This window comes from Monodon monoceros, unplaced genomic scaffold, assembly GCF_005190385.1.
Source record: "Monodon monoceros isolate NGI ecotype Baffin Bay Population unplaced genomic scaffold, NGI_Narwhal_1 Super_Scaffold_18, whole genome shotgun sequence".
Classification (NCBI taxonomy): Eukaryota; Metazoa; Chordata; class Mammalia; order Artiodactyla; family Monodontidae; genus Monodon; species Monodon monoceros.
Window position 1 is genome coordinate 31,954,898 of NW_021703774.1, and position 13,401 is coordinate 31,968,298.

The 13,401-nt window shown below is 40.0% G+C and overlaps 1 protein-coding gene and 2 non-coding genes across 3 annotated transcripts in view; 1 reads left to right on the forward strand and 2 right to left on the reverse strand.

Moving 5' to 3' along the window:
* The window catches only part of PIK3C2B (phosphatidylinositol-4-phosphate 3-kinase catalytic subunit type 2 beta), a 62,714-nt gene extending 62,304 nt beyond the window's left edge, over positions 1–410 (reverse strand). Inside the window, exon 1 of the mRNA XM_029227552.1 lies at positions 315–410. The gene's annotated coding sequence lies outside the window, so the exon portion shown is untranslated. The remainder of the gene's footprint in view (positions 1–314) is intronic.
* A 5,228-nt stretch (positions 411–5,638) lies between these two features.
* Positions 5,639–5,711, forward strand: TRNAK-UUU. Its single transcript has one exon. It is a non-coding gene; the product is annotated as a tRNA-Lys (tRNA).
* A 294-nt stretch (positions 5,712–6,005) lies between these two features.
* Positions 6,006–6,078, reverse strand: TRNAK-UUU. The gene has a single exon. It is a non-coding gene; the product is annotated as a tRNA-Lys (tRNA).
* Positions 6,079–13,401: the final 7,323 nt, after the last annotated feature.

Here is a 13,401-nt window from a genome sequence, read left to right on the forward strand (position 1 = left end):
CCTCTCCTCTCCTCTCCTCTCCTTTCCTCCTCTCCCTCCCTCCCTCCTTCCTCCCTCCTCTTCCAGTACATGGGGGAAGAGAAAAGCGCTGGCGTCAAGTTGTGCTTCGGGAATCCAAGAGCCAAGATTTCCACTTCCCACTTGCGTGAGGGTTTTTGCAGATGGTCGTTACTTTTCCCTGCTGGGACCCCTTTGCTCTGTGTCAGATGAATGCCAAATCATTCTACTGGAAATGACAGAGTTTTGAGGTCCATTTATCGGTTTGCGGAATTTCCCCCCATCATTAAGATAGAGATGCCGGAAAGAACCCCTACCTTGAGGATGGAGGTGGCGGTGGGGGGAAGCTGTCTCGGCGCTTTGCACATTCAAACTCATTCGTTTTTCTATTCGCCCTAGTGGGTCTTCTGACCCGAGCCCCAGAAAATAGCAATCTACAACCTGAGGGGGGAGCGGCGGTAGTAGGTCCTTCAACCCAACTACCGCAGGGGAAAAAAATCTTTCATAGTGTGTTATATTTAAAATTTTGACTCAGTACCTTTGTTTGAGCAGTGGTCTCTAGAAGAATTTTCCTAAGGGCTCCACCCAAAGAAACAAATAATTGGCCAGATCCTCATTTGCATTTGGTTTGCATAAAAACTATGATCTCTGATCTCAAAGTACATTTTCCTCAAAACTTGAATCTTGTTCTCCCCCAGGGCCCTCCTTCTTTCTTTCTTGCCAGACTATGATCAACACCTGGTTCTCAGCCTCCCTCCCCTGCAGTCCCCTTCAGGTATCTAAGGCTCAAGACTCCCAGCCTCTGATCAGATACCCAGGACTCTGCAGCCAGGGTTCCCAGGGAAACATCTGCAAACCTGCCCCTTCTACAGCTTCTCTGCAAAGCTGCCCCTAGTAGCTTTTAAATATTTGTTAAAAGCTATTATTCCAGCCCGTTTTGGGTTCACTGGAGTTTTGTGGGTTTTTTCTTTTTTAAGGGTGTCGGAAAGGCCTTTTTAAAAAGATCAGGGGCCTTTTAAAATGTCCTCACTAATATGAGACTTCAACAAACCCAACACAAGTCTTAGATTCATAGACTTATAGAATTGGAAGAGACTCCAGAGCTCAAAGGAGGATAAATATTTGTAAGGAAGGGAATTTGAATAACCAGAGGAAGTCCTATGTAGGGGAAGAAAGCAATATAAAAAGTGAGTTCATTATTCAGAAGGATCTCTTGGGATAGATATTGTTCTGTTCTCATATAAGGTGAAATCTGGGCAAATGCAAAGGACCCTTAATTGCAGGCAACCTTGAATGAGGCAATGGGAGGAGAAGCTCATGAAAGGAGATGTGACAGAGGCTCCTGTTTCTTTTCTACCCACTGTGCCGTGACCTTGGGTAGTCCAATTCACCCTCTGAGCATCAATAGTTCCATCAGCTTCGCTTACCACTCAGGGCTGTTGTGAAGATCAAAGGAGAGAACGTAATGGACCATCTTGATGACCGCAGGCAGCATGCTCTGCATGTAGCATGATGTCTACATGATGCTATTCCTGATCCTCAAGAGCCACAGGGGATAAAAACATGCATTCATTCACTCACTCATTCACTGCTTGATCACAACACAACTATTTGTGACAGCTTACTGCGTGCCTGTCATCAGGCTAAGCTCAGAAGCCTAAGAGAACAGAGTAGCATAGAGCCACCAATGCTCCAAATTTGCTGGAGTGAAGAGTCTTCAGGGAAGAGCTAACAGGAAACAGGCCTGCCTGGGTCACTGGGGGATCATATTAAAGGCTTTATAAAGCATTTTGGTAGGGAGAAAATTTTGTGTTATAAGAGCAACCAAGGCATATCAAAAAGTTTAGGTTTGTCCTGTAGGCCACAGAGAACCCAGGGTGTAGACTGGGAGTGATGTGATCAGTGACGTGCATATTACACAGGAGGACTTGGAAGACACACTGCATGTCTTTCTTCCTTTTGCCCCTGTAGATCCACTCTTGGCCCTCTGGCTTCCTAAAAGGGGTGGGCCAGTGGGGAGCCACCGCAGGAGAATGGGAGGAGGGAGGTCAAAGAGGTCTGGATATTTCTTCCTGAGGATCCTTCTCTTTGGGTTCACTGTGGGCTGGCTGCCACCCTCAACCAAAGATCACAGCTTCCCTCCAGGTGCTTCCCCCTCCCTCTCAGCCCCTCTCCCTCCCTCTTCCTTTTCCTCTTCTCTCTTTAATTTACATAATCACTTACTCCCTTCCTTTGACTTTCAATCCAGGGAGTGGAAACTCCTTTTCCTGCTGGTCCCTGGGTACTGCACACTGTTCCTTGTGGTTGTGCCATACCCTGCCAGCCCTTTGTAAATTGTTTCTTCAAATTGGAGTATGCCATTGGCATCCTGCTAGGTTAGGAGTACTGGCTTGGAGCTCGACAGGGAGGCCCTGTCTACATTCAGAGTGCAAGATCAGAGAATCTCAAAGCTGGGGCGGGGGGGGGGGGGGAGAAGGAAAGGACAGATACAAGAGAGAGTCAGGAAGTCAAAAATCAATACTATTTGATAATGTATTGAACGTAGGGATCATCAGAGAGGGGGAGGAATGTAGAATTACTCCCCACTTGATGCCTTAGGAGTTGGTGGTAGGTGGTGCCATTTACTACGTGAGGGACTGTAGTAAGACAGGGCCCAGGTGTGGGGTGAGCAACCATGACTTTAATTTTGGACATGTTGGATTTGCAGTGTCTCTAGAATATTTAGGTGGGGATGTCTAGCTGACTTTGGATTTATGAAACTAAATTGAAAGTAAAGGTGTGGACAAGTGATATCAATTTTGGACTCTTCAGTTCACAGATGATCCATAAAGTTATGGGCATATATGAGATCACCCAGGTGGGCATATAGAAGAAGGAAGAGGCCTGCAAAAGAGATCATCAAGAAGAAACAGCCAGGTTGATAGCAGGAAGAAATGAGACCTCAGAGAGTCAGAAAGGAGGATAGAAGAAAGTGTCGGGAAAGAGGGATGGGGAAACAAGTGCAGCAGAGACATCCAGGAGGGCAGGGCTGAAAATGCCCTTTGGAATGACAAGGAAGTCAGTGTCTGAGCTCTCGGTGCTGTGCGAGATTCTTGAGTTGCTACCCTTGCTGTGTTCTCAGAGAGGACGGTAGTGGAAGAGAGCTTGGAAAGCCCACCAGAAACCCAGGCTGCTCTCAGTTTGGAGTTATTAGGCCAAAAACACAAAAGGAGACTTTTCAGAACAACTCCTCTGTACCACGCATCCTCCCAGTACCTTGTAATGGTCTCAAACTTCAAAGACTCTATACAGTGATGGTGAACGACTGGGTCTCTGAATAGGCAGTTACATTAGGCATTGGTTTGGGGACCCCTTTCTTCCTCCCTTTCCCAGCTCTGATACAGAGGTGCTGGCGATTTTCCAAGACCGTTGAGTCTGATGAGTAGGAGAGCAAAGAGCGTCGCTTTAAAAATTAGTGGGAGAAATTTAGCTTGCGGGGGGTGCGGGGTGGGGGGCGTGGTTCCGCAAATATAGAATCTGTGAGTTTAGACTGCCCTCTGGTGGGAGAATTAAGTTCAATAGTCAATGTGAACGAGAAGCTTGATGAAGCCCTCCGGGAAGATTTCATGCTGAAAAGGAACGAGGTAGCGCTACTTGGTGGCGTTTTGTAGCGCAACATAGCAAAAGCAGATTCAGTTCATGCTACCTCAGGTGGGACTTTACAAAGTTAACAAGTCAAATTTCAATTAGACTTTCAAACTTTGCCGTTGCCTATATGATAAAATTATTCTCTTTCGCCTGAAATAAACCCGTCAGCTGTCTCTAACCCCTCACTTCCTCTCTACCTCCCTCCATTCCAGCCAGACTAATTTATTCACCATTCCCTAAACACAATTTTCATTCATTTTCCTTCCAGACTTATTGTTTTCCTTCCCACTGTGTCTAGCTCACTGCTGTGGAAATAGGTACTCAATAAGCAATTCATGAGTTAATCTCAGTGTATTTAAACAAATGCTTTATTATCCTGGAGGAAAGGGAATATGATGTAACAAAGCCATTGGGCAGGAAAAAAACAACAACTTTATTTCTGCCCCTTTAGGACGCTGGACAGACACCATTTCCCTTTCTTAAAAAAAAGTTAGGTATAATACATTTCCACATCTCATTCAAACAAACGGAGCAAAAAGTTTTTCTGTATCTAACACATGAGGGCTCAAGAAATGTCTGAATAAATGTCTGTCTGGCTCATTACAATTTCCTCTGCATACCTCTGACAGTTACTTGTTGAAACTCAACTCCGATCCTGAAAACTTAAGGACCCCTGTCCTCATTTTATACCTACTGCCTTTCTGTCCATTTCTCATCTCCTGCCACTTCCTGCACTTGAATTCTTATTACTGCATTTATTACTTTGTTAAAATTAGTTGCTTAAATGTCTGCCTTCTTGCCTAGACTGTGAACAGGATCCGTGTCCTATATATCTCTGACTCTAGAGCCAGCACAGAACCTAAGCCATAATAGATGATCAACAAATGTTTGTTCAATTAAATTGTTCTTTCCTGTTGCATTTTGAGTCTATTCCTTCTAATCTTATTCACAGTGGGAAAAGTAACAGAGTAGTAAAATTTTAGATTTAGAAGGTATCTTACAGGTCATCTAATCAATTTCCCTCATTTTATAGATGTGGAAACCCAGACCTGTTTAGGATCACACAGTTTGATAGTCTTTGTTCTAAAAGAATCAGACAATTGTAGGAAACAAACTCCTACAACTGAGGCTGGGTAATTTTGTTCATTGTGTTCAGAAGCCTCAAGTTCCCAGAAACAAAAATGAATTCCCTTATCAGTCTTGAAATTTCATAGTCCTGTGTTCCACACCCTATGCGTCAGGGTTGATGAAGTTGATTTTAGGAAAAACTAGGCTGATCTGGAGATTTTTATTCTTAATACTCCATGTTGCTGGTACACATGTACATGTTCCGCTGGTACACTCTTATACTTCTTTAGAAGGATTCACCTTGTGAGTCTGACCTGAAAACTGCAACTTGTTGGGAAGAGGGAGAAAGGCAAAAATTGAATCAAAATCTAAATTAAAGGTCTAAAGTCTCTTTCTCTCAATCTAAATTCACACCCACCTTTCCACAGTCACTTCTGTTTTCCTATATTAGCTCCTCTATTCGTGAATCAAATGTATCTTTCCTTCTTTTGTGCTAAGGAATGCTTGTTTAACAGCTACTTCATCTAGTGAAGGGAAATATATTGTTCATTAACAATATGGGGAAAATACTGTAATCTGGTTCAGTAGAATATAACTAAAATTAAGAAGTCCTATCAGGGAAGTAATATATGGCAGACAGAAGAATTGTAGTAAAAAGAGGTTGCAGCTGTCTGAATTTTTAATGTTCGTCTTGGTTGCCCATCTCTGTAATTTAGTACCGCTTGGTTTTAGAGAGCTTAGTAAATATTGGAAATTTACAAAACACGAACTATGAAAGAACTTGAAGAAAACATGTATTAAGTAAATGGAGAAAAATATAGAAAAGTGAATGTTTTTCTTCATCTTGCTGAAAAAAATACTAATTAAAACCTAAATTTAATCTATGTGAGAAGAAATTTATTAGAATACTATCAAGTAAAACGAAGAGAGAGAGTTTCAAGAAGGTGCCCGGATAGCTCAGTCGGTAGAGCATCAGACTTTTAATCTGAGGGTCCAGGGTTCAAGTCCCTGTTCGGGCGTTTATTCTTTTTCTTGTCCCTTTCTTAGCTTACTACAAATACGAAAGTCTCAATGCCACAGCGTACTTCTACCTTAAATAGAATTAATTTCACTTTTCACTGATTTCAGAGTATGCTAAATAAACATATTCTCACAGAAGAAAAAGAAGCGACTACCCCAAATCACTCAATTTCTTGGCGAGTATGGAGGTTTTGCATGATAGTTTCCCAGCGGGAAGGAATTTTTTTCCTTCAGGTTTCTAGTACTTGAGAAAAACAAAAAAACAAAAAACGAAAAGAACGATAAAACCGAAACGCCCGAACAGGGACTTGAACCCTGGACCCTCAGATTAAAAGTCTGATGCTCTACCGACTGAGCTATCCGGGCTCTCGTGAAAATATATTCGTGCTACAGTATCTTACTTAAGAAGGAAGAACCTTGTGTAATCGATTCCTTCCGCCGGCATTTTGTGAAACTGTTTTAAACCCAATAAAGCTCTGTATTCATACGCCAAGAGAAACAAGAAGGCGTAAATCATGCACCTTTCAACAGCCTTACCAGTTAACTCAAAATTGCGAGACACTTATGTGCCCAATAACCATTATTAGGTAGACTTCTTTGATTTGTAACCTCTCTAACAGGTCCAGGATTAACAGAACGGCGAGGTATGTCACTTTTGAAGACTTGTAGTGACACCAGATCTGTTATGCTATTGATAATAGGGTGGATATCAGTTCTAAAACCTACCCGACAATAACAACAAAAAATGAACCTCTCTAAGAGAGAATAGAGATGTGCTGTTCTGAAGTTATTGCATTGAACTGTGTAGTATAAAGTGGGAGAAAGGACCCTGCAGAGGGATAGCGGGATTGTCCTGTAGGTCCCTTAATGGAGTCCAAGTAATTTTACATGACGCAAACCCTGGAGTAGGTCACCCCCAATGGCCTTGAGGGCAGAAATCCTACTAAACCAGAGCGGAAAGCTGAACATGCCAGCAGAAAGACGTTTTATTGATCTTGGCATTGGAGGCTCTTCTGTTCCACAGCCACCAGTAATCTGAGCACTGCCCTTTGCTATGGGGTTGGCGCAGAGAGTTACCCTCGGTGGGGCTTAGAGTGAGACATTAAAGTGTTTTCGTTAGCTGATGTTGCTTTGCCTTAATTCCATCTGCTTAACTCCAACTGCTTTAGAAGTGATTGCTCTGGTCCAGCAATTCCACTCATAGGAATTTGTCCTAAAGAAATAATCAGGGATGTGCAAAAAGACCTGATTACAAGAGAGAACGTCAAAGCATTTTAATTGGAAAAAATTGTAAATGACATAAATGGCTATATAAATTATGGTACAGCCTTAATAAGGAATGATATGCAGCCATTAATAATCATATATAAAATAACACAACTTGGGAATAATTGTAAAATATTGTTAAGTTAGGAAATATTTCAAATAAAAAATTTAAGCAACAAGGATATATTGTACAGCACAGGAAATTATAGCCATTTTTTGGTAATAACTTTTAACAGAGTATAATCTCTAAAAACACTGAATCACTATGTCGTTCACCTGAAACTAATATAATATTGTATATCAACTATACTTCAATTTAAAAAATTTTAAAGTGTGCCTATATGTACACTGAAAAACTGAAAGGATAAATGCTCTACGTAAAGGCTGGGTTCTGAAGTTAGGTGCCCCTTTTTGAATCCTTATTGCCACTCTGTGATCTTGAGTAAGAGATTTCTCTGTCTCAGGACAATAAAATGATTGCAAGAATGAAATAAGATAGCTTACATAAATTGTTTAGAATAGTGTCTGACATGTAATAAGCATTCATGAAGTTACATAAAGAGTTAATAGCAAAGCTATAACAAGATCAGACTTCATGGATTCTGTTCTTTCTATCATTCTCTGACACTACCTAACCTTCAACAATTGCTAAACATATTTTTTTAAATTAATTTTTATTGAGGTAAAATTGACAGTTAACATCATGTTTCAGGGGCACAACCTAAAGATTTGATATTTGTATACACTGCAAAATGATCACCATAATAAGTCTAGTTAACATCTGTCACCACACAGTTACAAAAATTTTTTTCTTGTAATAGAACTTTCAAGATCTACTCTCTTAGCAATACAAATATGTAGGACAGAATTGTTAACTATAGTCATACTGTCTATAAGGCTTAACACATATTTGTACTTTTATTGAAGTATACTTGATTTACAATGTTGTGTTCGTTTTTGGTATACAGCAAAGTAATTCAGATATATATATACATACACACACACATACTTTTTCATATTCTTTTCCATTATGGTTTATTACAGGATATTGAATATCCCAGTGCTATACACTAGGATCTTGCTGTTTGTCTATTTTACATATAGTACTTTGTATCTGCTAATCCCGAACTCTTAATTTATCCCTCCAATCTCCTTCCCCTTTGGTAACCATAAGTTTGTTTTCTATGTCTGTGAGTCTGTTTCTGTTTTGTAAATAAGTTCATTCTATCATATTTTAGATTCTGCTTATAAATGATATCATATATTTGTCTTTCTCTTTCTGATTTACTTCACTTAGTATGATAATCTCTAGGTCCATCCATGTTGATGCAAATGGCATTATTTCATTCTTTTTATGGCTGAGTAGTATTCCATTGTATATATTTACCACATCGTCTCTATCCATTCACCTCTCGATCGACATTTAGGTTGCTTCCATGTCTTGGCTACCGTAAATAGTGCTGCTGTGAACATTGGGGTGCATGTATCTTTTCGAATTATAGTTTTCTCTGGATATGTGCCCAGGAGTGGGATTGCTGGGTCATATGGCAACTCTATTTTTAGTTTTTTAAGGAACTGCCATACTGTTTTCCATAGTGGCTGCACCAATTTACATTCCCACTAACAATGTAGGAGGGTTCCCTTTTTTCCACACCCTCTTCAGCATTTATTTGTAGACTTTTTATGATGGCCATCCTGAATGGTGTGAGGTGATACCTCATTGTAGTTTTGATTTGCATTTCTCTAATAATTAGCGAAGCTGAGCATCTTTTCATGTGCCTATTGGCCATCTGTATGTCTTCTTTGGAGAAATGTCTATTTAGTTCTTCGGCCCATTTTTAAAAAAATAAATTTATTTATTTAATTTATTTATTTATGGCCGCACTGGGTCTTCATTGTGGTGTGTGGGCTTTGTGTGGGGGCTTTTCTTGTTGCAGACCACGGGCTCTAGGCACGCAGGCTTCAGTAGTTGTGGCAAACGGGCTCAGTAGTTGTGGCTCGCGGGCTCTAGAGCGCAGGCTCAGTAGTCATGGCGCACTGGTTAGTTGCTCCGCGGCATGTGGGATCTTCCCAGCCCAGGGCTCGAACCAGTGTCCCCTACATTGGCAGGTGGATTCTTAACCACTGTCCCACCAGGGAAGCCCCTTCTGCCTAGTTTTTGATTGGGTTGGGTTTTTTTGTTATTGAGTTGTGTGGGCTGTTTGTATACTTTGGAATTTAATCCCTTGTCAGCCTCATCATTTGCAAATATTTTCTCCTAGTCCGTAGGCTGTCTTCTTGGTTTGTTCATGCTTTCCTTTGCTGTGCAAAAGCTCGTAAGGTCCCATTTGTAAATTTTTGCTTTTATTTCTATCGCCTTGGGAGACTGACCTAAGAAAACGTTGCTACGATTTAAGGCTTAACATATGTTTGACTGGAGTGGAGGGAGATGTAGAGAATTTAGAAAGCTGACAATATTGAGTTATTAATAATTTGGGCAAAAGAATAACTTTATCCCCTAAGCAATGGGGAGCTATTAAAATTTTGGCTCGGGCTTCCCTGGTGGCGCAGTGGTTGAGAGTCCGCCTGCCCATGCAGGGGACGCGGGTTCGTGCCCCGGTCCGCGAGGATCCCACAATGCCGCGGAGCGGCTGGGCCCGTGAGCCATGGCCGCTGGGCCTGCGCGTCTGGAGCCTGTGCTCCGCAACGGGAGAGGCCGCAGCAGTGAGAGGCCCGCGTACTACAAAAAAAAAAAAAAACAGACAAAAATTTTGACTTATTAATGTCCCAGTTTCTCACTCACAGGAACACACATTAGATTTGTTCCATTCATGTTACAGTAAAAACAATAACAAGGACTACCACATTAAGTATTCTCTGTAAGAATCAAATGACCAGAGCTAATCATCCACATAGGGCTAACGGTAGAATGGTTTCTAAAAGTGGCTGTGTGTAGATGAGATGCTGAGTCATCAAATTAGGAATATTCGATTGACCTTTCTTTGCTCAAAACCCTTTGATTCTGCTACTTATTGAGTAACACATGGAACTTTTTATAGCAGCATTCAAAATCCAAAATCCAGCCTGCAAATCCGTCCCATGCCAGTACCATTTAATAGAAATATAATGCAAACCACATATGCGATTTAAAATTTTCTAGTAGCCACATTAAAAAAGTAAAAAGAAACAGATAAAGTTAATTGTATACTTTATTCAACTCAATATATCAAAATATTATTTTGACATGTAATCAATACAAAATATTATTAAGATATTTTACATTATTTTTTTCCTACTAAGTCTTTGAAATCTGATGTGTATTTTACACTTACAGCACATCTCCATTAGGACTAGCCACATTTCAAACCACATGTGCCTGGTGGCTATTATATTGGACAGTGTAATTCAATACAGTGCCAATCTTCTATACAGTAATCAACATTTCAATCAAAGGAGACTCTTTCTTTCTCTGGTTTTTAGACAGTCTTCTAATTCTTCCTCCCTCTCCTCATCATTTATGCCATATTTCTTCAAACGACTTCTCCCACCTCTGCCTCTTGAAATCCTATTCATTCTTAAAGGCTCCATTCTTCTACAAAACCTTCAATGATTATGTTAAATGGAAAGGAAAGAGTAATTCAAGAACCTATAGACTCACAGTTTATAGATTCAATAATAGAGCCATACATTTGTTGTTCAATTTGTAATTGAAAAAGTAAAATCGGATCTCTGCATTACAACATGCACAAAAATTCACCACAAATGAGTTAAAGGCTTAAATGTGAAAAGCAAAGATTTAGAACTTTTAGAAGAAAATATACAAAGTGTCTTTATGATTCATAGACAGGAAAGAACCTCTTAAATAATATACAATAAATAAGCTATCATAAAGAAAATAATTAATAAATTTGACTTCATTAAAAAACTTCTGTTCAAAGGACAACATTCAAAAAGTGAAAACAAGCTATAGATTTGAAGATGTTATTTGTAATACATATAAATTAAGAAGGATTAATATCCAGATTATATAGGGAACTCATAAATCAATAAGAAAAAGACAAACCAATAGAAAAATGGGCAAGAGATATGGACAATTTATAGATGGGTAGTCAATAAATATGAAAAAATATTCAAACTTAATAATAATCATGGACACATAAACCAAACCACCACGAGAAATCATTTCACATCTATTTTTAAAAAACCTTGTTATTATACAAGTGTTGGTGAAAATGTGAAGCAACAGAATCCTTATACACTCCTTTCAGGAGTGTATACTTCTACAATCACTTGGAAACACTTTATCACGATCTAATTGAGTTGATAATGTGTATATTACCCAATAATTCTACTCCCTAAAGTACACACAGAGACACATACAAGAATGTTGATAGCAGCATTGTTTGTAGAGCAAACAATAGGAAACACCTAAATATTTGTCAAAGGAAGAGATGGGATAAAAAAAATGGTGGTGCATTCATTTACTGTTATGGGCTGAACTGTGTCCTCTCAAAATTCATATGTTGAAGTTCTAAGCCCCAGTACCTCAGAATGTGACTCTATTTGCAAATAGGCCCTTTATAGAGATGATTAAGGGAAAATGAGGTCATACATGTGGGCCCTAATCCAATATGGCTGATGTCCTTATGAGAAAAGGAGATTAGGACACAGACAATGTGCAGAGGGACAAACATGAAGACAAATTTAAAAAAATTTTAAAGCATAAAATATTTGAAAGGAATATATACAGGTATATAACCTAAAAGTCTAAAGAAATGCATGGCAGGGGTAAGTACCAAACTCAGGATAATGGTTCCCTCTGCAGTTGAAGGAGGGAAATGCCATCGGAGAAGAGACTGTGGGGAACTTTTTTGTATAGGTAAAGTATTGTTCTATAGGAAGAATGGTGGGGAAAAGGAAATCATATTCTTCATTATACCTTTTTGTATGTCTGAAGTAACTCCTTATAACATTTTTTTTAAAATTTATTTATTTTTGGCTGCATTGGGTCTTTGTTGCTGCACGCGGGCCTTCTCTAGCTGCGGTGAGAGGGGGCTACTCTTCTTTGCGGTGCGCGGGCTTCTCACTGTGGTGGCCTCTCTCGTTTCGGAGAATGGGCTGTAGGTGCGCAGGCTTCAGTAGTTGGGGTGCACGGGCCCAGTTGCCCCATGGCATGTGGGATCTTCCCGGACCAGGGCTCGAACCCGTCTCCCCTTCATTGGCAGGAAGATTCCCAGCCACTGCACCACCAGGGAAGCCCACTCTTTATAACTTTTAAGAAAGGCTCTAGACCAATAACATTGGCTTCTAATTCCTTCAAAGCTGCAATGGGCCTTAGAAAAGTCATCTGATTCAGCCATTTTATGTTACAGATTGGGAAACTGAAGACCTACGTAACTTTCTCATTTCTAGAATAGCTAGACTAAACCCAGATTTCCTGTTTCTTTATTGAATAAATGGTTTGTGAGCACAGTTTTAGAGAAGGAAGCGGTGATCACTGAGTCAGTTATGAGCTTGTTAAGCCAATTTCATTTTCTTTTTTGGCAAGATTACTTGACCGGTAGAAGAAATACTATAGTTATGATTTGTTTTCATGATAGCAAGTCATTTAATGAGGTTTTATGAACTCCTTGGGAAAGGTCAGAGAAATGTTTGCAGGTGTTGACCTCTAGTAGGTGGGTTAATTGGTTTAAGAACAACCCTGGAAGAGGAACAATTAATCATGAATCAGAGTCAACCGTGAGGGGAAAAGCTCTACTCTTAATCATGTCCTATTCAACATATTTACCAAGGCTTTAAATGAAAATAAGTTAGATATGTTAATCAACAATTTGCGAAATGCAAAAGTGAAAGAGCTAATCTCTCCTGACTCTCCAGACAAGGCTAACTGCAGCTCATCATTGCACTTATCACATTCTCTTTACCTGGACAGTCTGAGGCCTCCTCTAGGCAAATTCCAGGTGTCACTTGTTTTAGAATCCTCTACACTGGTGCTTGGCACACAGCAGATATTCAACAAATACTTGTCGACAAACTGAATTGCATGACAGGATCACAATTCCAACAGTCCAGGAGACAGTAGGAAAGGACCTAAAGTAACAAGGTACTATTTAAAAGATACAAAACAAACTCCTGTTTGGGATTTTTTCAAAAATTAAAATTAATTGCAGAAAAAGAGGAGAAATAGTTGACAGTGGTTCACCTAAAAAAGCTCTCTGGGAGCAACTGTGAAAAAAGAATTAATTCTTCAGCTTATTTACAAAACTCTGGATCTCCACCTAAGTCGGAGGTGATGCCAGAAATAGAGCAAGGTGCAATGTGCAAATTAAGAGAGGTCATTGCCCCATTTTATTTTGCATGCGTGTGTATCTGGTTCTGGGAGCCACATTTTAAATAGGACAAAGAGGTACTTGTTCAGAAGGGTGGCAAGGGGGCTTGAAGCCA